This window comes from Hyperolius riggenbachi, chromosome 2 (assembly GCF_040937935.1).
Source record: "Hyperolius riggenbachi isolate aHypRig1 chromosome 2, aHypRig1.pri, whole genome shotgun sequence".
NCBI lineage: Eukaryota > Metazoa > Chordata > Amphibia > Anura > Hyperoliidae > Hyperolius > Hyperolius riggenbachi.
This window is the reverse complement of record NC_090647.1, coordinates 155,548,079-155,565,448: the sequence shown is the minus strand read 5'-3', so window position 1 is coordinate 155,565,448 and position 17,370 is coordinate 155,548,079. Positions and strand designations below refer to the sequence as shown.

Sequence of the window (17,370 nt, the reverse complement as noted above, 5' to 3'; positions counted from 1 at the left end):
CAAACCCAAAAAAACGCCTGCAGCACCTGGGGTTCACAGCCGGTCTCCCATGCAGCTACTAACCAGGCCTGAAGCCGCTTAGCTTCCACGATCTGACGAGAGCGGGCGCTTTCGGCTTAGTGTGGCCGCAGGCAAACTCCAAGGCGCCGTTCCGGCGCCTTGAAGGTGAGGCTTCCCACGCGTGCTCATAGCCATTGGGCCTCAAACCCAAAAAAACGCCTGCAGCACCTGGGGTTCACAGCCGGTCTCCCATGCAGCTACTAACCAGGCCTGAAGCCGCTTAGCTTCCGCGATCTGACGAGAGCGGGCGCTTTCGGCTTAGTGTGGCCGCAGGCAAACTCCAAGGCGCCGTTTCGGCGCCTTGAAGGTGAGGCTTCCCACGCGTGCTCATAGCCATTGGGCCTCAAACCCAAAAAAACGCCTGCAGCACCTGGGGTTCACAGCCGGTCTCCCATGCAGCTACTAACCAGGCCTGAAGCCGCTTAGCTTCCACGATCTGACGAGAGCGGGCGCTTTCGGCTTAGTGTGGCCGCAGGCAAACTCCAAGGCGCCGTTTCGGCGCCTTGAAGGTGAGGCTTCCCACGCGTGCTCATAGCCATTGGGCCTCAAACCCAAAAAAACGCCTGCAGCACCTGGGGTTCACAGCCGGTCTCCCATGCAGCTACTAACCAGGCCTGAAGCCGCTTAGCTTCCGCGATCTGACGAGAGCGGGCGCTTTCGGCTTAGTGTGGCCGCAGGCAAACTCCAAGGCGCCGTTTCGGCGCCTTGAAGGAGAGGCTTCCCACGCGTGCTCATAGCCATTGGGCCTCAAACCCAAAAAAACCGCCTGCAGCACCTGGGGTTCACAGCCGGTCTCCCATGCAGCTACTAACCAGGCCTGAAGCCGCTTAGCTTCCGCGATCTGACGAGAGCGGGCGCTTTCGGCTTAGTGTGGCCGCAGGCAAACTCCAAAGCGCCGTTTCGGCGCCTTGAAGGTGAGGCTTCCCACGCGTGCTCATAGCCATTGGGCCTCAAACCCAAAAAAACGCCTGCAGCACCTGGGGTTCACAGCCGGTCTCCCATGCAGCTACTAACCAGGCCTGAAGCCGCTTAGCTTCCGCGATCTGACGAGAGCGGGCGCTTTCGGCTTAGTGTGGCCGCAGGCAAACTCCAAGGCGCCGTTCCGGCGCCTTGAAGGTGAGGCTTCCCACGCGTGCTCATAGCCATTGGGCCTCAAACCCAAAAAAAACGCCTGCAGCACCTGGGGTTCACAGCCGGTCTCCCATGCAGCTACTAACCAGGCCTGAAGCCGCTTAGCTTCCGCGATCTGACAAGAGCGAGCGCTTTCGGCTTAGTGTGGCCGCAGGCAAACTCCAAGGCGCCGTTTCGGCGCCTTGAAGGTGAGGCTTCCCACGCGTGCTCATAGCCATTGGGCCTCAAACCCAAAAAAACGCCTGCAGCACCTGGGGTTCACAGCCGGTCTCCCATGCAGCTACTAACCAGGCCTGAAGCCGCTTAGCTTCCACGATCTGACGAGAGCGGGCGCTTTCGGCTTAGTGTGGCCGCAGGCAAACTCCAAGGCGCCGTTTCGGCGCCTTGAAGGTGAGGCTTCCCACGCGTGCTCATAGCCATTGGGCCTCAAACCCAAAAAAAACGCCTGCAGCACCAGGGGTTCACAGCCGGTCTCCCATGCAGCTACTAACCAGGCCTGAAGCCGCTTAGCTTCCACGATCTGACGAGAGCGGGCGCTTTCGGCTTAGTGTGGCCGCAGGCAAACTCCAAGGCGCCGTTTCGGCGCCTTGAAGGTGAGGCTTCCCACGCGTGCTCATAGCCATTGGGCCTCAAACCCAAAAAAAACGCCTGCAGCACCTGGGGTTCACAGCCGGTCTCCCATGCAGCTACTAACCAGGCCTGAAGCCGCTTAGCTTCCGCGATCTGACGAGAGCGGGCGCTTTCGGCTTAGTGTGGCCGCAGGCAAACTCCAAGGCGCCGTTTCGGCGCCTTGAAGGTGAGGCTTCATACGCGTGCTCATAGCCATTGGGCCTCAAACCCAAAAAAACGCCTGCAGCACCTGGGGTTCACAGCCGGTCTCCCATGCAGCTACTAACCAGGCCTGAAGCCGCTTAGCTTCCACGATCTGACGAGAGCGGGCGCTTTCGGCTTAGTGTGGCCGCAGGCAAACTCCAAGGCGCCGTTTCGGCGCCTTGAAGGTGAGGCTTCCCACGCGTGCTCATAGCCATTGGGCCTCAAACCCAAAAAAACACCTGCAGCACCTGGGGTTCACAGCCGGTCTCCCATGCAGCTACTAACCAGGCCTGAAGCCGCTTAGCTTCCGCGATCTGACGAGAGCAGGCGCTTTCGGCTTAGTGTGGCCGCAGGCAAACTCCAAGGCGCCGTTCCGGCGCCTTGAAGGTGAGGCTTCCCACGCGTGCTCATAGCCATTGGGCCTCAAACCCAAAAAAACGCCTGCAGCACCTGGGGTTCACAGCCGGTCTCCCATGCAGCTACTAACCAGGCCTGAAGCCGCTTAGCTTCCGCGATCTGACAAGAGCGGGCGCTTTCGGCTTAGTGTGGCCGCAGGCAAACTCCAAGGCGCCGTTTCGGCGCCTTGAAGGTGAGGCTTCCCACGCGTGCTCATAGCTATTGGGCCTCAAACCCAAAAAAACGCCTGCAGCACCTGGGGTTCACAGCCGGTCTCCCATGCAGCTACTAACCAGGCCTGAAGCCGCTTAGCTTCCACGATCTGACGAGAGCGGGCGCTTTCGGCTTAGTGTGGCCGCAGGCAAACTCCAAGGCGCCATTTCGGCGCCTTGAAGGTGAGGCTTCCCACGCGTGCTCATAGCCATTGGGCCTCAAACACAAAAAAACGCCTGCAGCACCTGGGGTTCACAGCCGGTCTCCCATGCAGCTACTAACCAGGCCTGAAGCCGCTTAGCTTCCGCGATCTGACGAGAGCGGGCGCTTTCGGCTTAGTGTGGCCGCAGGCAAACTCCAAGGCGCCGTTTCGGCGCCTTGAAGGTGAGGCTTCCCACGCGTGCTCATAGCCATTGGGCCTCAAACCCAAAAAAAACGCCTGCAGCACCTGGGGTTCACAGCCGGTCTCCCATGCAGCTACTAACCAGGCCTGAAGCCACTTAGCTTCCGCGATCTGACGAGAGCGGGCGCTTTCGGCTTAGTGTGGCCGCAGGCAAACCCCAAGGCGCCGTTTCGGCGCCTTGAAGGTGAGGCTTCCCACGCGTGCTCATAGCCATTGGGCCTCAAACCCAAAAAAAACGCCTGCAGCACCTGGGGTTCACAGCCGGTCTCCCATGCAGCTACTAACCAGGCCTGAAGCCGCTTAGCTTCCGCGATCTGACGAGAGCGGGCGCTTTCGGCTTGGTGTGGCCGCAGGCAAACTCCAAGGCGCCGTTTCGGCGCCTTGAAGGTGAGGCTTCCCACGCGTGCTCATAGCCATTGGGCCTCAAACCCAAAAAAACGCCTGCAGCACCTGGGGTTCACAGCCGGTCTCCCATGCAGCTACTAACCAGGCCTGAAGCCGCTTAGCTTCCGCGATCTGACGAGAGCGGGCGCTTTCGGCTTAGTGTGGCCGCAGGCAAACTCCAAGGCGCCGTTTCGGCGCCTTGAAGGTGAGGCTTCCCACGCGTGCTCATAGCCATTGGGCCTAAAACCCAAAAAAAAGCCTGCAGCACCTGGGGTTCACAGCCGGTCTCCCATGCAGCTACTAACCAGGCCTGAAGCCGCTTAGCTTCCGCGATCTGACGAGAGCGGGCGCTTTCAGCTTAGTGTGGCCGCAGGCAAACTCCAAGGCGCCGTTTCGGCGCCTTGAAGGTGAGGCTTCCCACGCGTGCTCATAGCCATTGGGCCTCAAACCCAAAAAAAACGCCTGCAGCACCTGGGGTTCACAGCCGGTCTCCCATGCAGCTACTAACCAGGCCTGAAGCCGCTTAGCTTCCGCAATCTGACGAGAGCGGGCGCTTTCGGCTTAGTGTGGCCGCAGGCAAACTCCAAGGCGCCGTTTCGGCGCCTTGAAGGTGAGGCTTCCCACGCGTGCTCATAGCCATTGGGCCTCAAACCCAAAAAAACGCCTGCAGCACCTGGGGTTCACAGCCGGTCTCCCATGCAGCTACTAACCAGGCCTGAAGCCGCTTAGCTTCCGCGATCTGACGAGAGCGGGCGCTTTCGGCTTAGTGTGGCCGCAGGCAAACTCCAAGGCGCCGTTCCGGCGCCTTGAAGGTGAGGCTTCCCACGCGTGCTCATAGCCATTGGGCCTCAAACCCAAAAAAACGCCTGCAGCACCTGGGGTTCACAGCCGGTCTCCCATGCAGCTACTAACCAGGCCTGAAGCCGCTTAGCTTCCGCGATCTGACGAGAGCGGGCGCTTTCGGCTTAGTGTGGCCGCAGGCAAACTCCAAGGCGCCGTTTCGGCGCCTTGAAGGTGAGGCTTCCCACGCGTGCTCATAGCCATTGGGCCTCAAACCCAAAAAAACGCCTGCAGCACCTGGGGTTCACAGCCAGTCTCCCATGCAGCTACTAACCAGGCCTGAAGCCGCTTAGCTTCCGCGATCTGACGAGAGCGGGCGCTTTCGGCTTAGTGTGGCCGCAGGCAAACTCCAAGGCGCCGTTTCGGCGCCTTGAAGGTGAGGCTTCCCACGCGTGCTCATAGCCATTGGGCCTCAAACCCAAAAAAACGCCTGCAGCACCTGGGGTTCACAGCCGGTCTCCCATGCAGCTACTAACCAGGCCTGAAGCCGCTTAGCTTCCGCAATCTGACGAGAGCGGGCGCTTTCGGCTTAGTGTGGCCGCAGGCAAACTCCAAGGCGCCGTTTCGGCGCCTTGAAGGTGAGGCTTCCCACGCGTGCTCATAGCCATTGGGCCTCAAACCCAAAAAAACGCCTGCAGCACCTGGGGTTCACAGCCGGTCTCCCATGCAGCTACTAACCAGGCCTGAAGCCGCTTAGCTTCCACGATCTGACGAGAGCGGGCGCTTTCGGCTTAGTGTGGCCGCAGGCAAACTCCAAGGCGCCGTTTCGGCGCCTTGAAGGTGAGGCTTCCCACGCGTGCTCATAGCCATTGGGCCTCAAACCCAAAAAAACGCCTGCAGCACCTGGGGTTCACAGCCGGTCTCCCATGCAGCTACTAACCAGGCCTGAAGCCGCTTAGCTTCCGCGATCTGACGAGAGCGGGCGCTTTCGGCTTAGTGTGGCCGCAGGCAAACTCCAAGGCGCCGTTTCGGCGCCTTGAAGGTGAGGCTTCCCACGCGTGCTCATAGCCATTGGGCCTCAAACCCAAAAAAAACGCCTGCAGCACCTGGGGTTCACAGCCGGTCTCCCATGCAGCTACTAACCAGGCCTGAAGCCGCTTAGTTTCCGCAATCTGACGAGAGCGGGCGCTTTCGGCTTAGTGTGGCCGCAGGCAAACTCCAAGGCGCCGTTTCGGCGCCTTGAAGGTGAGGCTTCCCACGCGTGCTCATAGCCATTGGGCCTCAAACCCAAAAAAACGCCTGCAGCACCTGGGGTTCACAGCCGGTCTCCCATGCAGCTACTAACCAGGCCTGAAGCCGCTTAGCTTCCGCGATCTGACGAGAGCGGGCGCTTTCGGCTTAGTGTGGCCGCAGGCAAACTCCAAGGCGCCGTTTCGGCGCCTTGAAGGTGAGGCTTCCCACGCGTGCTCATAGCCATTGGGCCTCAAACCCAAAAAAAACGCCTGCAGCACCTGGGGTTCACAGCCGGTCTCCCATGCAGCTACTAACCAGGCCTGAAGCCGCTTAGCTTCCGCGATCTGACGAGAGCGGGCGCTTTCGGCTTAGTGTGGCCGCAGGCAAACTCCAAGGCGCCGTTTCGGCGCCTTGAAGGTGAGGCTTCCCACGCGTGCTCATAGCCATTGGGCCTCAAACCCAAAAAAACGCCTGCAGCACCTGGGGTTCACAGCCGGTCTCCCATGCAGCTACTAACCAGGCCTGAAGCCGCTTAGCTTCCGCGATCTGACGAGAGCGGGTGCTTTCGGCTTAGTGTGGCCGCAGGCAAACTCCAAGGCGCCGTTTCGGCGCCTTGAAGGTGAGGCTTCCCACGCGTGCTCATAGCCATTGGGCCTCAAACCCAAAAAAACGCCTGCAGCACCTGGGGTTCACAGCCGGTCTCCCATGCAGCTACTAACCAGGCCTGAAGCCGCTTAGCTTCCGCGATCTGACGAGAGCGGGTGCTTTCGGCTTAGTGTGGCCGCAGGCAAACTCCAAGGCGCCGTTTCGGCGCCTTGAAGGTGAGGCTTCCCACGCGTGCTCATAGCCATTGGGCCTCAAACCCAAAAAAACGCCTGCAGCACCTGGGGTTCACAGCCGGTCTCCCATGCAGCTACTAACCAGGCCTGAAGCCGCTTAGCTTCCGCGATCTGACAAAAGCGGGCGCTTTCGGCTTAGTGTGGCCACAGGCAAACTCCAAGGCGCCGTTTCGGCGCCTTGAAGGTGAGGCTTCCCACGCGTGCTCATAGCCATTGGGCCTCAAACCCAAAAAAACGCCTGCAGCACCTGGGGTTCACAGCCGGTCTCCCATGCAGCTACTAACCAGGCCTGAAGCCGCTTAGCTTCCGCGATCAGACGAGAGCGGGCGCTTTCGGCTTAGTGTGGCCGCAGGCAAACTCCAAGGCGCCGTTTCGGCGCCTTGAAGGTGAGGCTTCCCACGCGTGCTCATAGCCATTGGGCCTCAAACCCAAAAAAACGCCTGCAGCACCTGGGGTTCACAGCCGGTCTCCCATGCAGCTACTAACCAGGCCTGAAGCCGCTTAGCTTCCACGATCTGACGAGAGCGGGCGCTTTCGGCTTAGTGTGGCCGCAGGCAAACTCCAAGGCGCCGTTTCGGCGCCTTGAAGGTGAGGCTTCCCACGCGTGCTCATAGCCATTGGGCCTCAAACCCAAAAAAACGCCTGCAGCACCTGGGGTTCACAGCCGGTCTCCCATGCAGCTACTAACCAGGCCTGAAGCCGCTTAGCTTCTGCGATCTGACGAGAGCGGGCGCTTTTGGCTTAGTGTGGCCGCAGGCAAACTCCAAGGCGCCGTTTCGGCGCCTTGAAGGTGAGGCTTCCCACGCGTGCTCATAGCCATTGGGCCTCAAACCCAAAAAAACGCCTGCAGCACCTGGGGTTCACAGCCGGTCTCCCATGCAGCTACTAACCAGGCCTGAAGCCGCTTAGCTTCCGCGATCTGACGAGAGCGGGCGCTTTCGGCTTAGTGTGGCCGCAGGCAAACTCCAAGGCGCCGTTTCGGCGCCTTGAAGGTGAGGCTTCCCACGCGTGCTCATAGCCATTGGGCCTCAAACCCAAAAAAACGCCTGCAGCACCTGGGGTTCACAGCCGGTCTCCCATGCAGCTACTAACCAGGCCTGAAGCCGCTTAGCTTCCGCGATCTGACGAGAGCGGGCGCTTTCGGCTTAGTGTGGCCGCAGGCAAACTCCAAGGCGCCGTTTCGGCGCCTTGAAGGTGAGGCTTCCCACGCGTGCTCATAGCCATTGGGCCTCAAACCCAAAAAAACGCCTGCAGCACCTGGGGTTCACAGCCGGTCTCCCATGCAACTACTAATCAGGCCTGAAGCCGCTTAGCTTCCGCAATCTGACGAGAGCGGGCGCTTTCGGCTTAGTGTGGCCGCAGGCAAACTCCAAGGCGCCGTTTCGGCGCCTTGAAGGTGAGGCTTCCCACGCGTGCTCATAGCCATTGGGCCTCAAACCCAAAAAAACGCCTGCAGCACCTGGGGTTCACAGCCGGTCTCCCATGCAGCTACTAACCAGGCCTGAAGCCGCTTAGCTTCCACGATCTGACGAGAGCGGGTGCTTTCGGCTTAGTGTGGCCGCAGGCAAACTCCAAGGCGCCGTTCCGGCGCCTTGAAGGTGAGGCTTCCCACGCGTGCTCATAGCCATTGGGCCTCAAACCCAAAAAAACGCCTGCAGCACCTGGGGTTCACAGCCGGTCTCCCATGCAGCTACTAACCAGGCCTGAAGCCGCTTAGCTTCCGCGATCTGACGAGAGCGGGCGCTTTAGGCTTAGTGTGGCTGCAGGCAAACTCCAAGGCGCCGTTTCGGCGCCTTGAAGGTGAGGCTTCCCACGCGTGCTCATAGCCATTGGGCCTCAAACCCAAAAAAACGCCTGCAGCACCTGGGGTTCACAGCCGGTCTCCCATGCAGCTACTAACCAGGCCTGAAGCCGCTTAGCTTCCACGATCTGACGAGAGCGGGCGCTTTAGGCTTAGTGTGGCTGCAGGCAAACTCCAAGGCGCCGTTTCGGCGCCTTGAAGGTGAGGCTTCCCACGCGTGCTCATAGCCATTGGGCCTCAAACCCAAAAAAACGCCTGCAGCACCTGGGGTTCACAGCCGGTCTCCCATGCAGCTACTAACCAGGCCTGAAGCCGCTTAGCTTCCACGATCTGACGAGAGCGGGCGCTTTCGGCTTAGTGTGGCCGCAGGCAAACTCCAAGGCGCCGTTTCGGCGCCTTGAAGGTGAGGCTTCCCACGCGTGCTCATAGCCATTGGGCCTCAAACCCAAAAAAACGCCTGCAGCACCTGGGGTTCACAGCCGGTCTCCCATGCAGCTACTAACCAGGCCTGAAGCCGCTTAGCTTCCGCGATCTGACGAGAGCGGGCGCTTTCGGCTTAGTGTGGCCGCAGGCAAATTCCAAGGCGCCGTTCCGGCGCCTTGAAGGTGAGGCTTCCCACGCGTGCTCATAGCCATTGGGCCTCAAACCCAAAAAAACGCCTGCAGCACCTGGGGTTCACAGCCAGTCTCCCATGCAGCTACTAACCAGGCCTGAAGCCGCTTAGCTTCCGCGATCTGACAAGAGCGGGCGCTTTCGGCTTAGTGTGGCCGCAGGCAAACTCCAAGGCGCCGTTTCGGCTCCTTGAAGGTGAGGCTTCCCACGCGTGCTCATAGCCATTGGGCCTCAAACCCAAAAAAACGCCTGCAGCACCTGGGGTTCACAGCCGGTCTCCCATGCAGCTACTAACCAGGCCTGAAGCCGCTTAGCTTCCACGATCTGACGAGAGCGGGCGCTTTCGGCTTAGTGTGGCCGCAGGCAAACTCTAAGGCGCCGTTTCGGCGCCTTGAAGGTGAGGCTTCCCACGCGTGCTCATAGCCATTGGGCCTCAAACCCAAAAAAAACGCCTGCAGCACCTGGGGTTCACAGCCGGTCTCCCATGCAGCTACTAACCAGGCCTGAAGCCGCTTAGCTTCCGCGATCTGACGAGAGCGGGCGCTTTTGGCTTAGTGTGGCCGCAGGCAAACTCCAAGGCGCCGGTGAGGCTTCCCACGCGTGCTCATAGCCATTGGGCCTCAAACCCAAAAAAACGCCTGCAGCACCTGGGGTTCACAGCCGGTCTCCCATGCAGCTACTAACCAGGCCTGAAGCCGCTTAGCTTCCGCGATCTGACGAGAGCGGGCGCTTTCGGCTTAGTGTGGCCGCAGGCAAACTCCAATGCGCCGTTTCGGCGCCTTGAAGGTGAGGCTTCCCACGCGTGCTCATAGCCATTGGGCCTCAAACCCCAAAAAACGCCTGCAGCACCTGGGGTTCACAGCCGGTCTCCCATGCAGCTACTAACCAGGCCTGAAGCCGCTTAGCTTCCGCGATCTGACGAGAGCGGGCGCTTTCGGCTTAGTGTGGCCGCAGGCAAACTCCAAGGCGCCGTTTCGGCGCCTTGAAGGTGAGGCTTCCCACGCGTGCTCATAGCCATTGGGCCTCAAACCCAAAAAAACGCCTGCAGCACCTGGGGTTCACAGCCGGTCTCCCATGCAGCTACTAACCAGGCCTGAAGCCGCTTAGCTTCCGCGATCTGACGAGAGCGGGCGCTTTCGGCTTAGTGTGGCCGCAGGCAAACTCCAAGGCGCCGTTCCGGCGCCTTGAAGGTGAGGCTTCCCACGCGTGCTCATAGCCATTGGGCCTCAAACCCAAAAAAACGCCTGCAGCACCTGGGGTTCACAGCCGGTCTCCCATGCAGCTACTAACCAGGCCTGAAGCCGCTTAGCTTCCGCGATCTGACGAGAGCGGGCGCTTTCGGCTTAGTGTGGCCGCAGGCAAACTCCAAGGCGCCGTTTCGGCGCCTTGAAGGTGAGGCTTCCCACGCGTGCTCATAGCCATTGGGCCTCAAACCCAAAAAAACGCCTGCAGCACCTGGGGTTCACAGCCGGTCTCCCATGCAGCTACTAACCAGGCCTGAAGCCGCTTAGCTTCCACGATCTGACGAGAGCGGGCGCTTTCGGCTTAGTGTGGCCGCAGGCAAACTCCAAGGCGCCGTTTCGGCGCCTTGAAGGTGAGGCTTCCCACGCGTGCTCATAGCCATTGGGCCTCAAACCCAAAAAAACGCCTGCAACACCTGGGGTTCACAGCCGGTCTCCCATGCAGCTACTAACCAGGCCTGAAGCCGCTTAGCTTCCTCGATCTGACGAGAGCGGGCGCTTTCGGCTTAGTGTGGCCGCAGGCAAACTCCAAGGCGCCGTTTCGGCGCCTTGAAGGTGAGGCTTCCCACGCGTGCTCATAGCCATTGGGCCTCAAACCCAAAAAAACGCCTGCAGCACCTGGGGTTCACAGCCGGTCTCCCATGCAGCTACTAACCAGGCCTGAAGCCGCTTAGCTTCCGCGATCTGACAAGAGCGGGCGCTTTCGGCTTAGTGTGGCCGCAGGCAAACTCCAAGGCGCCGTTTCGGCGCCTTGAAGGTGAGGCTTCCCACGCGTGCTCATAGCCATTGGGCCTCAAACCCAAAAAAAACGCCTGCAGCACCTGGGGTTCACAGCCGGTCTCCCATGCAGCTACTAACCAGGCCTGAAGCCGCTTAGCTTCCGCGATCTGACGAGAGCGGGCGCTTTCGGCTTAGTGTGGCCGCAGGCAAACTCCAAGGCGCCGTTCCGGCGCCTTGAAGGTGAGGCTTCCCACGCGTGCTCATAGCCATTGGGCCTCAAACCCAAAAAAACGCCTGCAGCACCTGGGGTTCACAGCCAGTCTCCCATGCAGCTACTAACCAGGCCTGAAGCCGCTTAGCTTCCGCGATCTGACAAGAGCGGGCGCTTTCGGCTTAGTGTGGCCGCAGGCAAACTCCAAGGCGCCGTTTCGGCTCCTTGAAGGTGAGGCTTCCCACGCGTGCTCATAGCCATTGGGCCTCAAACCCAAAAAAACGCCTGCAGCACCTGGGGTTCACAGCCGGTCTCCCATGCAGCTACTAACCAGGCCTGAAGCCGCTTAGCTTCCACGATCTGACGAGAGCGGGCGCTTTCGGCTTAGTGTGGCCGCAGGCAAACTCTAAGGCGCCGTTTCGGCGCCTTGAAGGTGAGGCTTCCCACGCGTGCTCATAGCCATTGGGCCTCAAACCCAAAAAAACGCCTGCAGCACCTGGGGTTCACAGCCGGTCTCCCATGCAGCTACTAACCAGGCCTGAAGCCGCTTAGCTTCCGCGATCTGACGAGAGCGGGCGCTTTTGGCTTAGTGTGGCCGCAGGCAAACTCCAAGGCGCCGTTTCGGCGCCTTGAAGGTGAGGCTTCCCACGCGTGCTCATAGCCATTGGGCCTCAAACCCAAAAAAACGCCTGCAGCACCTGGGGTTCACAGCCGGTCTCCCATGCAGCTACTAACCAGGCCTGAAGCCGCTTAGCTTCCGCGATCTGACGAGAGCGGGCGCTTTCGGCTTAGTGTGGCCGCAGGCAAACTCCAATGCGCCGTTTCGGCGCCTTGAAGGTGAGGCTTCCCACGCGTGCTCATAGCCATTGGGCCTCAAACCCCAAAAAACGCCTGCAGCACCTGGGGTTCACAGCCGGTCTCCCATGCAGCTACTAACCAGGCCTGAAGCCGCTTAGCTTCCGCGATCTGACGAGAGCGGGCGCTTTCGGCTTAGTGTGGCCGCAGGCAAACTCCAAGGCGCCGTTTCGGCGCCTTGAAGGTGAGGCTTCCCACGCGTGCTCATAGCCATTGGGCCTCAAACCCAAAAAAACGCCTGCAGCACCTGGGGTTCACAGCCGGTCTCCCATGCAGCTACTAACCAGGCCTGAAGCCGCTTAGCTTCCGCGATCTGACGAGAGCGGGCGCTTTCGGCTTAGTGTGGCCGCAGGCAAACTCCAAGGCGCCGTTCCGGCGCCTTGAAGGTGAGGCTTCCCACGCGTGCTCATAGCCATTGGGCCTCAAACCCAAAAAAACGCCTGCAGCACCTGGGGTTCACAGCCGGTCTCCCATGCAGCTACTAACCAGGCCTGAAGCCGCTTAGCTTCCGCGATCTGACGAGAGCGGGCGCTTTCGGCTTAGTGTGGCCGCAGGCAAACTCCAAGGCGCCGTTTCGGCGCCTTGAAGGTGAGGCTTCCCACGCGTGCTCATAGCCATTGGGCCTCAAACCCAAAAAAACGCCTGCAGCACCTGGGGTTCACAGCCGGTCTCCCATGCAGCTACTAACCAGGCCTGAAGCCGCTTAGCTTCCACGATCTGACGAGAGCGGGCGCTTTCGGCTTAGTGTGGCCGCAGGCAAACTCCAAGGCGCCGTTTCGGCGCCTTGAAGGTGAGGCTTCCCACGCGTGCTCATAGCCATTGGGCCTCAAACCCAAAAAAACGCCTGCAACACCTGGGGTTCACAGCCGGTCTCCCATGCAGCTACTAACCAGGCCTGAAGCCGCTTAGCTTCCTCGATCTGACGAGAGCGGGCGCTTTCGGCTTAGTGTGGCCGCAGGCAAACTCCAAGGCGCCGTTTCGGCGCCTTGAAGGTGAGGCTTCCCACGCGTGCTCATAGCCATTGGGCCTCAAACCCAAAAAAACGTCTGCAGCACCTGGGGTTCACAGCCGGTCTCCCATGCAGCTACTAACCAGGCCTGAAGCCGCTTAGCTTCCGCGATCTGACGAGAGCGGGCGCTTTCGGCTTAGTGTGGCCGCAGGCAAACTCCAAGGCGCCGTTTCGGCGCCTTGAAGGTGAGGCTTCCCACGCGTGCTCATAGCCATTGGGCCTCAAACCCAAAAAACCGCCTGCAGCACCTGGGGTTCACAGCCGGTCTCCCATGCAGCTACTAACCAGGCCTGAAGCCGCTTAGCTTCCGCGATCTGACGAGAGCGGGCGCTTTCGGCTTAGTGTGGCCGCAGGCAAACTCCAAGGCGCCGTTTCGGCGCCTTGAAGGTGAGGCTTCCCACGCGTGCTCATAGCCATTGGGCCTCAAACCCAAAAAAACGCCTGCAGCACCTGGGGTTCACAGCCGGTCTCCCATGCAGCTACTAACCAGGCCTGAAGCCGCTTAGCTTCCGCGATCTGACGAGAGCGGGCGCTTTCGGCTTAGTGTGGCCGCAGGCAAACTCCAAGGCGCCGTTTCGGCGCCTTGAAGGTGAGGTTTCCCACGCGTGCTCATAGCCATTGGGCCTCAAACCCAAAAAAACGCCTGCAGCACCTGGGGTTCACAGCCAGTCTCCCATGCAGCTACTAACCAGGCCTGAAGCCGCTTAGCTTCCACGATCTGACGAGAGCGGGCGCTTTCGGCTTAGTGTGGCCGCAGGCAAACTCCAAGGCGCCGTTTCGGCGCCTTGAAGGTGAGGTTTCCCACGCGTGCTCATAGCCATTGGGCCTCAAACCCAAAAAAACGCCTGCAGCACCTGGGGTTCACAGCCGGTCTCCCATGCAGCTACTAACCAGGCCTGAAGCCGCTTAGCTTCCGCGATCTGACGAGAGCGGGCGCTTTCGGCTTAGTGTGGCCGCAGGCAAACTCCAAGGCGCCGTTTCGGCGCCTTGAAGGTGAGGCTTCCCACGCGTGCTCATAGCCATTGGGCCTCAAACCCAAAAAACGCCTGCAGCACCTGGGGTTCACAGCCGGTCTCCCATGCAGCTACTAACCAGGCCTGAAGCCGCTTAGCTTCCGCGATCTGACGAGAGCGGGCGCTTTCGGCTTAGTGTGGCCGCAGGCAAACTCCAAGGCGCCGTTTCGGCGCCTTGAAGGTGAGGCTTCCCACGCGTGCTCATAGCCATTGGGCCTCAAACCCAAAAAACCGCCTGCAGCACCTGGGGTTCACAGCCGGTCTCCCATGCAGCTACTAACCAGGCCTGAAGCCGCTTAGCTTCCGCGATCTGACGAGAGCGGGCGCTTTCGGCTTAGTGTGGCCGCAGGCAAACTCCAAGGCGCCGTTTCGGCGCCTTGAAGGTGAGGTTTCCCACGCGTGCTCATAGCCATTGGGCCTCAAACCCAAAAAACCGCCTGCAGCACCTGGGGTTCACAGCCGGTCTCCCATGCAGCTACTAACCAGGCCTGAAGCCGCTTAGCTTCCGCGATCTGACGAGAGCGGGCGCTTTCGGCTTAGTGTGGCCGCAGGCAAACTCTAAGGCGCCGTTTCGGCGCCTTGAAGGTGAGGCTTCCCACGCGTGCTCATAGCCATTGGGCCTCAAACCCAAAAAAACGCCTGCAGCACCTGGGGTTCACAGCCGGTCTCCCATGCAGCTACTAACCAGGCCTGAAGCCGCTTAGCTTCCGCGATCTGACGAGAGCGGGCGCATTCGGCTTAGTGTGACCGCAGGCAAACTCCAAGGCGCCGTTCCGGCGCCTTGAAGGTGAGGCTTCCCACGCGTGCTCATAGCCATTGGGCCTCAAACCCAAAAAAACACCTGCAGCACCTGGGGTTCACAGCCGGTCTCCCATGCAGCTACTAACCAGGCCTGAAGCCGCTTAGCTTCCACGATCTGACGAGAGCGGCCGCTTTCGGCTTAGTGTGGCCGCAGGCAAACTCCAAGGCGCCGTTTCGGCGCCTTGAAGGTGAGGCTTCCCACGCGTGCTCATAGCCATTGGGCCTCAAACCCAAAAAAAACGCCTGCAGCACCTGGGGTTCACAGCCGGTCTCCCATGCAGCTACTAACCAGGCCTGAAGCCGCTTAGCTTCCGCGATCTGACGAGAGCGGGCGCTTTCGGCTTAGTGTGGCCGCAGGCAAACTCCAAGGCGCCGTTTCGGCGCCTTGAAGGTGAGGCTTCCCACGCGTGCTCATAGCCATTGGGCCTCAAACCCAAAAAAACGCCTGCAGCACCTGGGGTTCACAGCCGGTCTCCCATGCAGCTACTAACCAGGCCTGAAGCCGCTTAGCTTCCACGATCTGACGAGAGCGGGCGCTTTCGGCTTAGTGTGGCCGCAGGCAAACTCCAAGGCGCCGTTTCGGCGCCTTGAAGGTGAGGCTTCCCACGCGTGCTCATAGCCATTGGGCCTCAAACCCAAAAGAACACCTGCAGCACCTGGGGTTCACAGCCGGTCTCCCATGCAGCTACTAACCAGGCCTGAAGCCGCTTAGCTTCCGCGATCTGACGAGAGCGGGCGCTTTCGGCTTAGTGTGGCCGCAGGCAAACTCCAAGGCGCCGTTTCGGCGCCTTGAAGGTGAGGCTTCCCACGCGTGCTCATAGCCATTGGGCCTCAAACCCAAAAAAACGCCTGCAGCACCTGGGGTTCACAGCCGGTCTCCCATGCAGCTACTAACCAGGCCTGAAGCCGCTTAGCTTCCGCGATCTGACGAGAGCGGGCGCTTACGGCTTAGTGTGGCCGCAGGCAAACTCCAAGGCGCCGTTTCGGCGCCTTGAAGGTGAGGCTTCCCACGCGTGCTCATAGCCATTGGGCCTCAAACCCAAAAAAACGCCTGCAGCACCTGGGGTTCACAGCCGGTCTCCCATGCAGCTACTAACCAGGCCTGAAGCCGCTTAGCTTCCGCGATCTGACGAGAGCGGGCGCTTTCGGCTTAGTGTGGCCGCAGGCAAACTCCAAGGCGCCGTTTCGGCGCCTTGAAGGTGAGGCTTCCCACGCGTGCTCATAGCCATTGGGCCTCAAACCCCAAAAAACGCCTGCAGCACCTGGGGTTCACAGCCGGTCTCCCATGCAGCTACTAACCAGGCCTGAAGCCGCTTAGCTTCCGCGATCTGACGAGAGCGGGCGCTTACGGCTTAGTGTGGCTGCAGGCAAACTCCAAGGCGCCGTTTCGGCGCCTTGAAGGTGAGGCTTCCCACGCGTGCTCATAGCCATTGGGCCTCAAACCCAAAAAAACGCCTGCAGCACCTGGGGTTCACAGCCGGTCTCCCATGCAGCTACTAACCAGGCCTGAAGCCGCTTAGCTTCCGCGATCTGACGAGAGCGGGCGCTTTCGGCTTAGTGTGGCCGCAGGCAAACTCCAAGGCGCCGTTTCGGCGCCTTGAAGGTGAGGCTTCCCACGCGTGCTCATAGCCATTGGGCCTCAAACCCAAAAAAAACGCCTGCAGCACCTGGGGTTCACAGCCGGTCTCCCATGCAGCTACTAACCAGGCCTGAAGCCGCTTAGCTTCCGCGATCTGACGAGAGCGGGCGCTTTCGGCTTAGTGTGGCCGCAGGCAAACTCCAAGGCGCCGTTTCGGCGCCTTGAAGGTGAGGCTTCCCACGCGTGCTCATAGCCATTGGGCCTCAAACCCAAAAAAACGCCTGCAGCACCTGGGGTTCACAGCCGGTCTCCCATGCAGCTACTAACCAGGCCTGAAGCCGCTTAGCTTCCGCGATCTGACGAGAGCGGGCGCTTTCGGCTTAGTGTGGCCGCAGGCAAACTCCAAGGCGCCGTTTCGGCGCCTTGAAGGTGAGGCTTCCCACGCGTGCTCATAGCCATTGGGCCTCAAACCCAAAAAAACGCCTGCAGCACCTGGGGTTCACAGCCGGTCTCCCATGCAGCTACTAACCAGGCCTGAAGCCGCTTAGCTTCCACGATCTGACGAGAGCGGGCGCTTTCGGCTTAGTGTGGCCGCAGGCAAACTCCAAGGCGCCGTTTCGGCGCCTTGAAGGTGAGGCTTCCCACGCGTGCTCATAGCCATTGGGCCTCAAACCCAAAAAAACGCCTGCAGCACCTGGGGTTCACAGCCGGTCTCCCATGCAGCTACTAACCAGGCCTGAAGCCGCTTAGCTTCCGCGATCTGACGAGAGCGGGCGCTTTCGGCTTAGTGTGGCCGCAGGCAAACTCCAAGGCGCCGTTTCGGCGCCTTGAAGGTGAGGCTTCCCACGCGTGCTCATAGCCATTGGGCCTCAAACCCAAAAAAAACGCCTGCAGCACCTGGGGTTGACAGCCGGTCTCCCATGCAGCTACTAACCAGGCCTGAAGCCGCTTAGCTTCCGCGATCTGACGAGAGCGGGCGCTTTCGGCTTAGTGTGGCCGCAGGCAAACTCCAAGGCGCCGTTTCGGCGCCTTGAAGGTGAGGCTTCCCACGCGTGCTCATAGCCATTGGGCCTCAAACCCAAAAAAACGCCTGCAGCACCTGGGGTTCACAGCCGGTCTCCCATGCAGCTACTAACCAGGCCTGAAGCCGCTTAGCTTCCGCGATCTGACAAGAGCGGGCGCTTTCGGCTTAGTGTGGCCGCAGGCAACCTCCAAGGCGCCGTTCCGGCGCCTTGAAGGTGAGGCTTCCCACGCGTGCTCATAGCCATTAGGCCTC

The 17,370-nt window shown here is 60.5% G+C and overlaps 1 non-coding gene and 85 pseudogenes across 1 annotated transcript; all 86 read right to left on the bottom strand.

The window, feature by feature from the left end:
* Window positions 1–15: 15 nt before the first annotated feature.
* On the bottom strand, window positions 16–133 carry LOC137552306 (5S ribosomal RNA; annotated as a pseudogene).
* An 84-nt stretch (window positions 134–217) lies between these two features.
* LOC137550550 (5S ribosomal RNA) lies at window positions 218–335 on the bottom strand (annotated as a pseudogene).
* Window positions 336–419: 84 nt separating this feature from the next.
* LOC137552305 (5S ribosomal RNA) lies at window positions 420–537 on the bottom strand (annotated as a pseudogene).
* Window positions 538–621: 84 nt separating this feature from the next.
* LOC137550549 (5S ribosomal RNA) lies at window positions 622–739 on the bottom strand (annotated as a pseudogene).
* An 85-nt stretch (window positions 740–824) lies between these two features.
* LOC137550548 (5S ribosomal RNA) lies at window positions 825–942 on the bottom strand (annotated as a pseudogene).
* An 84-nt stretch (window positions 943–1,026) lies between these two features.
* LOC137550547 (5S ribosomal RNA) lies at window positions 1,027–1,144 on the bottom strand (annotated as a pseudogene).
* An 85-nt stretch (window positions 1,145–1,229) lies between these two features.
* LOC137553279 (5S ribosomal RNA) lies at window positions 1,230–1,347 on the bottom strand (annotated as a pseudogene).
* An 84-nt stretch (window positions 1,348–1,431) lies between these two features.
* Window positions 1,432–1,549, bottom strand: LOC137552304 (5S ribosomal RNA; annotated as a pseudogene).
* Window positions 1,550–1,634: 85 nt separating this feature from the next.
* Window positions 1,635–1,752, bottom strand: LOC137552343 (5S ribosomal RNA; annotated as a pseudogene).
* An 85-nt stretch (window positions 1,753–1,837) lies between these two features.
* On the bottom strand, window positions 1,838–1,955 carry LOC137550546 (5S ribosomal RNA; annotated as a pseudogene).
* An 84-nt stretch (window positions 1,956–2,039) lies between these two features.
* On the bottom strand, window positions 2,040–2,157 carry LOC137552303 (5S ribosomal RNA; annotated as a pseudogene).
* Window positions 2,158–2,241: 84 nt separating this feature from the next.
* Window positions 2,242–2,359, bottom strand: LOC137552053 (5S ribosomal RNA; annotated as a pseudogene).
* An 84-nt stretch (window positions 2,360–2,443) lies between these two features.
* Window positions 2,444–2,561, bottom strand: LOC137552588 (5S ribosomal RNA; annotated as a pseudogene).
* Window positions 2,562–2,645: 84 nt separating this feature from the next.
* Window positions 2,646–2,763, bottom strand: LOC137552301 (5S ribosomal RNA; annotated as a pseudogene).
* An 84-nt stretch (window positions 2,764–2,847) lies between these two features.
* On the bottom strand, window positions 2,848–2,965 carry LOC137550545 (5S ribosomal RNA; annotated as a pseudogene).
* An 85-nt stretch (window positions 2,966–3,050) lies between these two features.
* Window positions 3,051–3,168, bottom strand: LOC137551913 (5S ribosomal RNA; annotated as a pseudogene).
* An 85-nt stretch (window positions 3,169–3,253) lies between these two features.
* On the bottom strand, window positions 3,254–3,371 carry LOC137552019 (5S ribosomal RNA; annotated as a pseudogene).
* An 84-nt stretch (window positions 3,372–3,455) lies between these two features.
* On the bottom strand, window positions 3,456–3,573 carry LOC137550542 (5S ribosomal RNA; annotated as a pseudogene).
* Window positions 3,574–3,656: 83 nt separating this feature from the next.
* LOC137556578 (5S ribosomal RNA) lies at window positions 3,657–3,775 on the bottom strand. The gene has a single exon (XR_011029222.1). It is a non-coding gene; the product is annotated as a 5S ribosomal RNA (ribosomal RNA).
* Window positions 3,776–3,860: 85 nt separating this feature from the next.
* Window positions 3,861–3,978, bottom strand: LOC137552375 (5S ribosomal RNA; annotated as a pseudogene).
* An 84-nt stretch (window positions 3,979–4,062) lies between these two features.
* On the bottom strand, window positions 4,063–4,180 carry LOC137550541 (5S ribosomal RNA; annotated as a pseudogene).
* An 84-nt stretch (window positions 4,181–4,264) lies between these two features.
* LOC137550540 (5S ribosomal RNA) lies at window positions 4,265–4,382 on the bottom strand (annotated as a pseudogene).
* An 84-nt stretch (window positions 4,383–4,466) lies between these two features.
* LOC137552092 (5S ribosomal RNA) lies at window positions 4,467–4,584 on the bottom strand (annotated as a pseudogene).
* Window positions 4,585–4,668: 84 nt separating this feature from the next.
* Window positions 4,669–4,786, bottom strand: LOC137552374 (5S ribosomal RNA; annotated as a pseudogene).
* Window positions 4,787–4,870: 84 nt separating this feature from the next.
* LOC137552299 (5S ribosomal RNA) lies at window positions 4,871–4,988 on the bottom strand (annotated as a pseudogene).
* Window positions 4,989–5,072: 84 nt separating this feature from the next.
* Window positions 5,073–5,190, bottom strand: LOC137550539 (5S ribosomal RNA; annotated as a pseudogene).
* An 85-nt stretch (window positions 5,191–5,275) lies between these two features.
* On the bottom strand, window positions 5,276–5,393 carry LOC137553758 (5S ribosomal RNA; annotated as a pseudogene).
* An 84-nt stretch (window positions 5,394–5,477) lies between these two features.
* Window positions 5,478–5,595, bottom strand: LOC137550538 (5S ribosomal RNA; annotated as a pseudogene).
* An 85-nt stretch (window positions 5,596–5,680) lies between these two features.
* On the bottom strand, window positions 5,681–5,798 carry LOC137550537 (5S ribosomal RNA; annotated as a pseudogene).
* Window positions 5,799–5,882: 84 nt separating this feature from the next.
* LOC137549067 (5S ribosomal RNA) lies at window positions 5,883–6,000 on the bottom strand (annotated as a pseudogene).
* An 84-nt stretch (window positions 6,001–6,084) lies between these two features.
* LOC137549066 (5S ribosomal RNA) lies at window positions 6,085–6,202 on the bottom strand (annotated as a pseudogene).
* Window positions 6,203–6,286: 84 nt separating this feature from the next.
* LOC137553850 (5S ribosomal RNA) lies at window positions 6,287–6,404 on the bottom strand (annotated as a pseudogene).
* An 84-nt stretch (window positions 6,405–6,488) lies between these two features.
* On the bottom strand, window positions 6,489–6,606 carry LOC137550674 (5S ribosomal RNA; annotated as a pseudogene).
* An 84-nt stretch (window positions 6,607–6,690) lies between these two features.
* LOC137552298 (5S ribosomal RNA) lies at window positions 6,691–6,808 on the bottom strand (annotated as a pseudogene).
* Window positions 6,809–6,892: 84 nt separating this feature from the next.
* Window positions 6,893–7,010, bottom strand: LOC137553804 (5S ribosomal RNA; annotated as a pseudogene).
* An 84-nt stretch (window positions 7,011–7,094) lies between these two features.
* LOC137550536 (5S ribosomal RNA) lies at window positions 7,095–7,212 on the bottom strand (annotated as a pseudogene).
* An 84-nt stretch (window positions 7,213–7,296) lies between these two features.
* On the bottom strand, window positions 7,297–7,414 carry LOC137550535 (5S ribosomal RNA; annotated as a pseudogene).
* Window positions 7,415–7,498: 84 nt separating this feature from the next.
* Window positions 7,499–7,616, bottom strand: LOC137551832 (5S ribosomal RNA; annotated as a pseudogene).
* Window positions 7,617–7,700: 84 nt separating this feature from the next.
* LOC137551396 (5S ribosomal RNA) lies at window positions 7,701–7,818 on the bottom strand (annotated as a pseudogene).
* Window positions 7,819–7,902: 84 nt separating this feature from the next.
* Window positions 7,903–8,020, bottom strand: LOC137551733 (5S ribosomal RNA; annotated as a pseudogene).
* An 84-nt stretch (window positions 8,021–8,104) lies between these two features.
* Window positions 8,105–8,222, bottom strand: LOC137553171 (5S ribosomal RNA; annotated as a pseudogene).
* Window positions 8,223–8,306: 84 nt separating this feature from the next.
* LOC137552297 (5S ribosomal RNA) lies at window positions 8,307–8,424 on the bottom strand (annotated as a pseudogene).
* An 84-nt stretch (window positions 8,425–8,508) lies between these two features.
* Window positions 8,509–8,626, bottom strand: LOC137550534 (5S ribosomal RNA; annotated as a pseudogene).
* An 84-nt stretch (window positions 8,627–8,710) lies between these two features.
* LOC137553505 (5S ribosomal RNA) lies at window positions 8,711–8,828 on the bottom strand (annotated as a pseudogene).
* Window positions 8,829–8,912: 84 nt separating this feature from the next.
* Window positions 8,913–9,030, bottom strand: LOC137552296 (5S ribosomal RNA; annotated as a pseudogene).
* Window positions 9,031–9,115: 85 nt separating this feature from the next.
* On the bottom strand, window positions 9,116–9,233 carry LOC137552458 (5S ribosomal RNA; annotated as a pseudogene).
* A 68-nt stretch (window positions 9,234–9,301) lies between these two features.
* LOC137550533 (5S ribosomal RNA) lies at window positions 9,302–9,419 on the bottom strand (annotated as a pseudogene).
* An 84-nt stretch (window positions 9,420–9,503) lies between these two features.
* Window positions 9,504–9,621, bottom strand: LOC137550531 (5S ribosomal RNA; annotated as a pseudogene).
* An 84-nt stretch (window positions 9,622–9,705) lies between these two features.
* LOC137550530 (5S ribosomal RNA) lies at window positions 9,706–9,823 on the bottom strand (annotated as a pseudogene).
* Window positions 9,824–9,907: 84 nt separating this feature from the next.
* Window positions 9,908–10,025, bottom strand: LOC137550529 (5S ribosomal RNA; annotated as a pseudogene).
* An 84-nt stretch (window positions 10,026–10,109) lies between these two features.
* On the bottom strand, window positions 10,110–10,227 carry LOC137552295 (5S ribosomal RNA; annotated as a pseudogene).
* Window positions 10,228–10,311: 84 nt separating this feature from the next.
* Window positions 10,312–10,429, bottom strand: LOC137553871 (5S ribosomal RNA; annotated as a pseudogene).
* Window positions 10,430–10,513: 84 nt separating this feature from the next.
* On the bottom strand, window positions 10,514–10,631 carry LOC137552587 (5S ribosomal RNA; annotated as a pseudogene).
* An 85-nt stretch (window positions 10,632–10,716) lies between these two features.
* Window positions 10,717–10,834, bottom strand: LOC137550527 (5S ribosomal RNA; annotated as a pseudogene).
* Window positions 10,835–10,918: 84 nt separating this feature from the next.
* Window positions 10,919–11,036, bottom strand: LOC137553504 (5S ribosomal RNA; annotated as a pseudogene).
* Window positions 11,037–11,120: 84 nt separating this feature from the next.
* Window positions 11,121–11,238, bottom strand: LOC137552294 (5S ribosomal RNA; annotated as a pseudogene).
* Window positions 11,239–11,322: 84 nt separating this feature from the next.
* LOC137552457 (5S ribosomal RNA) lies at window positions 11,323–11,440 on the bottom strand (annotated as a pseudogene).
* An 84-nt stretch (window positions 11,441–11,524) lies between these two features.
* Window positions 11,525–11,642, bottom strand: LOC137550526 (5S ribosomal RNA; annotated as a pseudogene).
* An 84-nt stretch (window positions 11,643–11,726) lies between these two features.
* Window positions 11,727–11,844, bottom strand: LOC137550525 (5S ribosomal RNA; annotated as a pseudogene).
* Window positions 11,845–11,928: 84 nt separating this feature from the next.
* On the bottom strand, window positions 11,929–12,046 carry LOC137550524 (5S ribosomal RNA; annotated as a pseudogene).
* An 84-nt stretch (window positions 12,047–12,130) lies between these two features.
* On the bottom strand, window positions 12,131–12,248 carry LOC137550523 (5S ribosomal RNA; annotated as a pseudogene).
* An 84-nt stretch (window positions 12,249–12,332) lies between these two features.
* Window positions 12,333–12,450, bottom strand: LOC137552293 (5S ribosomal RNA; annotated as a pseudogene).
* Window positions 12,451–12,534: 84 nt separating this feature from the next.
* On the bottom strand, window positions 12,535–12,652 carry LOC137553870 (5S ribosomal RNA; annotated as a pseudogene).
* An 84-nt stretch (window positions 12,653–12,736) lies between these two features.
* On the bottom strand, window positions 12,737–12,854 carry LOC137551613 (5S ribosomal RNA; annotated as a pseudogene).
* Window positions 12,855–12,938: 84 nt separating this feature from the next.
* Window positions 12,939–13,056, bottom strand: LOC137550522 (5S ribosomal RNA; annotated as a pseudogene).
* Window positions 13,057–13,140: 84 nt separating this feature from the next.
* LOC137550521 (5S ribosomal RNA) lies at window positions 13,141–13,258 on the bottom strand (annotated as a pseudogene).
* Window positions 13,259–13,342: 84 nt separating this feature from the next.
* On the bottom strand, window positions 13,343–13,460 carry LOC137553348 (5S ribosomal RNA; annotated as a pseudogene).
* An 84-nt stretch (window positions 13,461–13,544) lies between these two features.
* On the bottom strand, window positions 13,545–13,662 carry LOC137550519 (5S ribosomal RNA; annotated as a pseudogene).
* An 83-nt stretch (window positions 13,663–13,745) lies between these two features.
* Window positions 13,746–13,863, bottom strand: LOC137550518 (5S ribosomal RNA; annotated as a pseudogene).
* Window positions 13,864–13,947: 84 nt separating this feature from the next.
* Window positions 13,948–14,065, bottom strand: LOC137550517 (5S ribosomal RNA; annotated as a pseudogene).
* Window positions 14,066–14,149: 84 nt separating this feature from the next.
* On the bottom strand, window positions 14,150–14,267 carry LOC137550516 (5S ribosomal RNA; annotated as a pseudogene).
* Window positions 14,268–14,351: 84 nt separating this feature from the next.
* On the bottom strand, window positions 14,352–14,469 carry LOC137551561 (5S ribosomal RNA; annotated as a pseudogene).
* An 84-nt stretch (window positions 14,470–14,553) lies between these two features.
* LOC137553878 (5S ribosomal RNA) lies at window positions 14,554–14,671 on the bottom strand (annotated as a pseudogene).
* Window positions 14,672–14,756: 85 nt separating this feature from the next.
* Window positions 14,757–14,874, bottom strand: LOC137550515 (5S ribosomal RNA; annotated as a pseudogene).
* An 84-nt stretch (window positions 14,875–14,958) lies between these two features.
* On the bottom strand, window positions 14,959–15,076 carry LOC137552292 (5S ribosomal RNA; annotated as a pseudogene).
* An 84-nt stretch (window positions 15,077–15,160) lies between these two features.
* LOC137550841 (5S ribosomal RNA) lies at window positions 15,161–15,278 on the bottom strand (annotated as a pseudogene).
* Window positions 15,279–15,362: 84 nt separating this feature from the next.
* LOC137551140 (5S ribosomal RNA) lies at window positions 15,363–15,480 on the bottom strand (annotated as a pseudogene).
* Window positions 15,481–15,564: 84 nt separating this feature from the next.
* Window positions 15,565–15,682, bottom strand: LOC137550514 (5S ribosomal RNA; annotated as a pseudogene).
* Window positions 15,683–15,766: 84 nt separating this feature from the next.
* On the bottom strand, window positions 15,767–15,884 carry LOC137551294 (5S ribosomal RNA; annotated as a pseudogene).
* Window positions 15,885–15,968: 84 nt separating this feature from the next.
* On the bottom strand, window positions 15,969–16,086 carry LOC137550513 (5S ribosomal RNA; annotated as a pseudogene).
* An 85-nt stretch (window positions 16,087–16,171) lies between these two features.
* Window positions 16,172–16,289, bottom strand: LOC137550511 (5S ribosomal RNA; annotated as a pseudogene).
* Window positions 16,290–16,373: 84 nt separating this feature from the next.
* LOC137550510 (5S ribosomal RNA) lies at window positions 16,374–16,491 on the bottom strand (annotated as a pseudogene).
* Window positions 16,492–16,575: 84 nt separating this feature from the next.
* Window positions 16,576–16,693, bottom strand: LOC137552291 (5S ribosomal RNA; annotated as a pseudogene).
* Window positions 16,694–16,777: 84 nt separating this feature from the next.
* LOC137550509 (5S ribosomal RNA) lies at window positions 16,778–16,895 on the bottom strand (annotated as a pseudogene).
* Window positions 16,896–16,980: 85 nt separating this feature from the next.
* Window positions 16,981–17,098, bottom strand: LOC137549562 (5S ribosomal RNA; annotated as a pseudogene).
* Window positions 17,099–17,182: 84 nt separating this feature from the next.
* On the bottom strand, window positions 17,183–17,300 carry LOC137552586 (5S ribosomal RNA; annotated as a pseudogene).
* Between the last annotated feature and the right edge of the window lie 70 nt (window positions 17,301–17,370).